The sequence below is a fragment of the Rhinoraja longicauda genome, chromosome 43, assembly GCF_053455715.1.
Source record: "Rhinoraja longicauda isolate Sanriku21f chromosome 43, sRhiLon1.1, whole genome shotgun sequence".
NCBI lineage: Eukaryota > Metazoa > Chordata > Chondrichthyes > Rajiformes > Arhynchobatidae > Rhinoraja > Rhinoraja longicauda.
In genome coordinates, this window is record NC_135995.1 from 8,280,772 (window position 1) to 8,288,120 (window position 7,349).

Sequence of the window (7,349 nt, forward strand, 5' to 3'; positions counted from 1 at the left end):
GGCAGAACATTTCTCGATGCCCATAGAAGTTGATAGGGCGTATAGGCTGGGAGGACAACCGGCTAACGATCTCGCGCGCCCCAGAGTCATGATAGTTAAGATCCACAGCGGCCATCAGAAAGAGCGGATAATGCGACTGTCACAACAACAATACCCGCTGAACTACAATGGGAAGCAAATTCACATTTTTCCTGATCTCCCGGCAGAGATAATGAAACAACGTCGTCTTTTCGAGGTCACGAGGAAGAAGCTCAAAGAGGCAGGCCTGCGAACCGGATATATCTACCCTGCTCGCCTCCGGGTTACCCAGGGTATCGACACGTCGATATTTAGCACCCCGGAGGAGGCCAAACTATTCGCGGATAACCTGCCGCCCAGCCCGGTGACAACGGTGGGCTAATGTCGGCTAACAGACTAACACTGACTAGCTGGTCTCCAGACCAGCTGTTTCAGCCAATCTCAACGTGGGGGCATGGTCACCCTCTTGTCGAGTAAGCTTAAATCCTGAGGATACAAGCTTTTGTCCAAGTGCACTGACTCTCCCATGTCTATCCATGTTTAAGCCGCTGGCCCGGAGTGGACGGCGGGCGTCGGCTAACATGCGAACGAGTTAACTCTGAGCCATGGACATGGTCATTCACACGAAAGGTAGACGTTGGACTCAATAGATTTAACTTTAACTTTGTTTAATGTGCTTAATTCGTTTCAGGAATAGGATGATTTTACAGGATGGGTTCCTGCTAATTTTTCAAAGGGAAACGTTTTTTTTGTTGAACAGATCCGTAATTTTGTTTGTTCATCGGAGGGGATGCCGACTGAATTTGTAGTTAACTAGCTAGCGGTTTCACAATTTAGCCTTTAGCTAGCCTTTGGGCTTAACAGGCTAGATAGTTGAAGTAACCCCCGTTTACAGTATGTTAGGATATTTTCTCTCACTTTGTTTGGGAGAGTGGGGATGGGGGGAGGGAAAGTCCGAGTTTTGTGTGTGTTTTTGTGTTGGTGGTCTTCCTGTTTTTTTGTTTGAGGCAAATTATTATGTCGCTGCTTATGTAATACAATTTACACCTTCTGATGGTACCTGGGGATGATGATGTGCGTGGGAGGGTTACCATGGTGAGCTGGAATGTCCGCGGCATGGGCCACCCAATTAAACGAGCTAAGGTGTTTTCACATCTTAGGTCTTTATCTGCCGACCTTGTGTTCCTCCAAGAAACTCACATTAGAACATTGGGGCAGAGACAGTTGCGCTGCAGATGGGCAGATCAGATATTTCAATCCACATTTTCTAGCAAAGCCCGCGGGGTGGCAATTATGGTTAAGAAAAACATAGATTTCAGACATATTTCTACAGTAAGTGACCCGAATGGTCGATTTCTCATAGTAACTGGGTACCTTTACTCTGTTCATGTAACACTGCTTAACATTTATGGTCCGAATATTGATGATGCAGCTTTCTTTCGCAAAATCTTTGATAAGCTACCTGACCTTTCTAATACGAATGTGATTGTTGCAGGGGACCGTAACACAATCCTTGACTGGCACCTGGATAGGTCATCAAATAAAATGTGTAGCCCTTCGCATGCATCCACGGTTTTGAAAAATCTCATCTCCTCCACCAATTTAGTTGACATTTGGAGGATACAGCATCCCACAGACAGAGAATACTCTTTTTTTTCTAAAATGCACAATTCATACTCTCGTATCGATTATTTTTTATTAGACTCGAAACTCATACCTAATGTAATAAATACCAAATATCATAACATTTTGATCTCAGATCACGCTCCAACCTCAATTATCTTTGACTTTAAGCTGTCTAAACGATGTGCTAAATGGCGACTACGCCTTTCCTTGCTTAATGATGGAACTTTCTGTAAATACATGTCTGAAAAAATTACAGAATATTTGGAGACCAATGACACTTCTGATGTCTCGGACTCCACCTTGTGGGAAGCTTTCAAGGCAGTTATGAGGGGTCATATTATTTCGTATGAAGCGTCTTTATAGAAATCCAGAGAGAGACGTCTACAAGAAATTGATTCGGAGCTTTCTCCAATGGAGACGTTGTATCGGAGCACAAACAACCCCCAAACGCTGCAAAATATGCTCAGTCTTAAATATGAGTATAACACGATTCTAACAAATCAAGTCAGTGACCAGCTACTGCGACTGAAACAGCGATATTTTGAATTAGGGGACAAACCGCATACATTGTTAGCCCGTCAGCTTAGAGGGCAACAAGCAAGTAGGGCCATACATATAATAAAATCAGGCAAGGGTGTTGCTTTAACCGATCCAAAATTAATAAATGAACGCTTTGAGGAGTATTATCAAGAGCTGTATAAATCCAAAGCTAACGGTGATATCAATGCATGGTTAAAAAAGTTGGACATACCAAAATTAGATAGTGCCTCTTGTGAGGCCTTAAACTCAGAACCCTCCTCTGTAGAAATCAAGGATGCAATTAGGTCGTTGCAAAACGGCAAGAGCCCTGGGCCAGACGGTTTTGGAGTCGAATTTTATAAGAAGTTTGCTGACCAGGTAACTCCGATTCTGCACAGGATGCTCTCCCACTCAATCGAGTTGAAAAAGCTCCCACCGTCATTGTACAATGCTAATATTTCTCTCTTATTGAAACAAGACAGGGATGAAACCAATCCCTCCTCATACCGACCAATTTCTATGCTTAATTTGGATTTCAAGATTTTTACTAAAATAATGGCGACTAGACTAAATAAGTGTATAGAATCCATTATCCATACGGATCAGACCGGGTTCATCCCCAATAGGTTCTCTTTCTTTAATGTTAGAAGAGTAATGAACATTATGTATCACAAATTCGATAGTTCTTCCAAACAAGCCATTCTGTGTTTAGACGCAGAAAAAGCTTTCGATCAGGTTGAGTGGGGATATTTACTCAGAGTGCTGGAAGAGTTTGGTCTTGGAGCCTCTTTTATTTCCTGGGTACGTCTTATATATGCTCATCCCACCGCTTCCATACTCACAAACCAGGATAGGTCACCCCCTTTTGCCCTTCAGAGGGGTACGCGACAGGGCTGCCCCCTCTCGCCGCTCCTCTTTGCGTTAGCCATTGAGCCGTTGGCAATCGGCATAAGAGGGCATGCGCTTATAAAACCGATAATACTGGGTGGGGTGGAACATAAGATTTCGCTTTATGCGGATGATATTGCCATCTTTGTATCTGACCCTGAACATTCTGTTCCTTACCTATTCCAGCTTATTAATTCCTTTGGCGAGGTCTCAGGTTACACTATAAACTGGCAGAAGAGTGAACTTATATCGATAACAGCAGAATTAGACCCTGTATTCTTAGCCAACATGCAGTTTAAAACAAATCCGGATAGTATAAAATATCTGGGCATTAAAATATCTAAAAACCCCAAGACCCTTTTTAAAATTAACTTTACCGAAAGGTTGAACAAGCTAAAGGAGAACATAGAGAAATGGAGAACGTTGCCTATTTCCTTGATTGGCCGCGTGAACGCAGTAAAGATGGTCTCCCTGCCGAGATTTCTGTATTTATTTCAGAATGTTCCTGTTTTTATCCCCAAATCCTACTTTAAGTTAATCGATTCTATCATTATGCCATTTATTTGGGGATATAAAGCACACAGGATCTCAAAAGCTTATCTTCAAAAAACGAGGGAACATGGGGGACTGGGGTTACCGTGCTTTTTATATTACTATTGGGCGGCCAATGTTAGAGTCATGGTATACTGGCAGTATGCATATGAACGGGGAGTTGGATATGACCTGCCACCTTGGCTGGCGATTGAAAAAAGCTTAACCCCAAAAACCTCCCTCCCTGCTCTCCTTTTTTCATTACCCAGATCTCTCACCTCTCTTAGAGAGGATCACTTCACTCTGTCCAATGCTCAGAGAATATGGCACCAAATTAGGAAAGCTTGTGAGCTTCCGAATACGTCAATGCACGCCCCAATCTGGCATAACCACGCTTTCCCCCCATCATTTACAGACACAGCATTCAAAGAATGGAGCTGTAAAGGGATAGTTACAATAAAAGATCTTTACATAAATAGACACTTTGCATCATTTGATCAGCTACAATCCAAGTTCTCATTGCCCAAAACTCAATTCTTCAGGTACTTACAGCTGAGAAATTATGTTCGACAAAACAATTCGCTTTTTGAGTCCCTGCCCGAAGACGACTTGTTGTCCAAAATTTTGCTGGGTCCCCCGGAAGCAAAGAACCTAATCTCATCGTTTGTAGGTATCTTTTTAAACAAACTAGATAAATCTACTTTAAAAATAAAACAAACCTGGGAAGAAGACCTTAACATTGAAATTGATGACGATGTCTGGAAGGAAGTACTGAAAAGTATAAAATCCTGTTCTATTAATTCTAGGCTACAACTGATTCAATTCAAGGTTATACACAGATTACACTACTCTAAGGTTAAGCTGCATAAAATCTTTCCTGATCTCTCACCTTTGTGTAATAGATGCAAGACCGCTGAGGGTACACTCGCTCACCACTTTTGGACTTGTCCAAAACTTCACAACTTTTGGTGTCTTTTATTTCAATGGTACTCCACTGTTTTAAACGTCACTTTAACTCCGGACCCTGAAACTGCTCTATTCGGGTATTCCACAACGCTTGAGAAGCTAGACCATAATGCTCGCACAATCTTGGTTTATGGTATGGTAATTGCCAACAGATGTATTTTGAAACTATGGAAATCAGACTCTGCTCCTCAGTTTGAGACTTGGTTAAGAGAATTAATGGGCATATTACACGTAGAGAGGTTGAGATATGAATTGTCTGGCAACCCTCAAAAGTTCTTCAACATATGGAACCCAGTGCTGCAGCATATTAAGGACAAGTAAAACTATCCCCTCAATGCCACATGCTTTTGTACCTTCTTTGAATCCAGCAGTGAAAATACTGAAATATTTGACTTGTGAAAGTTACCTTGCCTCATGTTTTTGTGCTTTTGTCTTTTTTTGTTACATTGTAGTTATGTTTTTTTTAAATGTATTTTTATTTATTTATTTGTTTGTTTTTGTTTGTTTGTTTTCATGATTATGTAGGGAAGGGGAGGGATGGGGTTTACTGTTGTTGTTATATGCATTGTAATCAATTATAAAATAAAAAAAATTAAGAAAGAGAGATGGATCCGATGGAGTTTGAAACAATATCCCCTTTGCTGGAACAATGCCGCTCCCAATTTCCATCCCTCAGTATCGCCACAATTCCCAGTCTTTGGAGTTTCTCAATCAATTCCCTGAATAAATCACGACCTGTCTCAGCAGGGATTTCACTTGGCTGATGTCATCTGTTTGCGAATCATTTCAAAATCTCTATTTTTAAACTCTGCTAAAACTTTACGGTCCCGGTGGAACGGAAAATGGTATAAAATCTCCGGGAATGTTCTGCCCCAGCATTTCATTCCGAGAGATTACCGGTAGCTCACGGGGACACGTCGCTGGGCAGAGAACATGTTGGAAACGTTTTTGGTATATTTAGACGTGGAGAAAATCTTGTACGTTGTCATTGCTGCCGTTGGAGTCCCCGGTAAGTGATCAGAACAATTCAAGTTTTATAACTCCGTCTGTTAACCGGTGTTGACCTGATTCTGATCGTGTTACATGATTCACAACTGATGACCGTTGTACAAGAATATGTGAAGTATATCAATCCTCTCAGTGAAATATCTTTGAATTAACGCTGTGATTTTTCTCATTTTCAGACAGCCGAAACTAACCCTCTCTTTCTCCCACTGCCGGGACCCACTAGAATGTTGTTCTTGCCTTCAGTGAGACCTTGCCCAGAGGTGTCCCAGTGCTCGGGACAGGCAGCTCTCCGGGACGGTGTGACTGGGAAGGGATTTACATTGTGAAGTTCACTGTGTCTGAGTTATTGATCAGAGTGAACACCCGCTCCTGTGGACACGTCTCGCTGTGGAGTCTGTCACAGTCGGATTCCACCCGCCTGTTGGTCAATAATTGGATCGATCTCCTGAACCGGTGGCCGCGGATCTACCGGCGTGTGTTGTTACCGAAGTGAACTCAGTGTGGAATGAATCCATTAACGGAACCACTCTGCTGCCGGGTCCTAAGTTGTCCCTGCCTTCCCTCTGGAACCCTCCTCGTCCACATCAGATGCCGAGTTCCCAGAGCCCTGGTTAAACGCGGCCGGTCACGGTTAAGTCTGTCAAACCGGCCCCATCAGAGACTGTGAGCGGGGTTAACTGTAGACAGGACCATTCCGCCTATTGTAGCGGGCGGCTGCTCGTTCCCTCCCCGCCCTTTACCCCGCCCGTCGCCTTATCTCCTCTCCCCTGAAGCAGGCAGGTCGGGCACAGTCGGAGCCGGGTCTGACATTGTTAAACCTGCAGCCGCGCACCGACTCCAACACTCCTGATCTCCAGCTGAAAGTGGAGCCGGTGTTCAGCTCCGGAGACCGTGTTCAGTAATGCCCAGTGTCCGCTCCCCTTCTCTTTCCACAGTGAATTTAGTGGCGATTGTGATCCTGTCCCGGGGAAAGTGCGGCCTCTCCACCTGCACCACTCGCTACCTGGTGGCCATGGCAGCGGCCGATCTACTCACCCTGATCACCGAGGTCATTTTGTCTCGGATCCGATACCATTACTTTAATTTGAGTTTCCTGTCCATCACCCCTGTGTGCAGTGTTAACGAAGTACTGAGGTATTCAGCTACAGACTGTTCTGTCTGGTTCACCGTCACTTTCACCTTTGATCGCTTTGTCGCCATTTGTTGCCAGAAGCTGCAAACTAAATATTGCACCGGGAAAACTGCGGCTGCGGTTCTCGCAACAGCCGGCGTTCTGCTGTGTCTGAAAAACGTTCCCCGCTACTTCACACTGGAACCCCGGATAATCATCGACAATGTCCCGTGGGGCTGTGACCCGGTGGACAGTTATTACACTGACCCCGGGTGGGTGGCATTTGACTGGATCGACACGGTTTTAACTCCGCTCCTCCCTTTCGCTGTGATCCTGCTGCTCAACGCTCTAACAGTCCGGCACATTTTAGTGGCCAGTCCGGGTCCGTCAGGGGCTGAGGGGTCAGAGCAAGGGGGAGAAGCGCAGTGACCCGGAGATGGAGAGCAGGAGGAGGTCTGTGGTTTTACTCTTCACCATCTCCGGCAGCTTCATCCTCCTGTGGCTGACGGTGGTTGTAAACTTCGTCTATTATCAGATCACAGTGATTGGGAATGATCTGAATGATTCCCAATGGATCTTTAACTACGTCGGGTTTTTGCTGAGGAATCTCAGCTGCTGCACCAACACATTTATTTACGCGGTGACCCAGTCCAAGTTCAGGGAGCAGGTGAAGAGCGCGGTG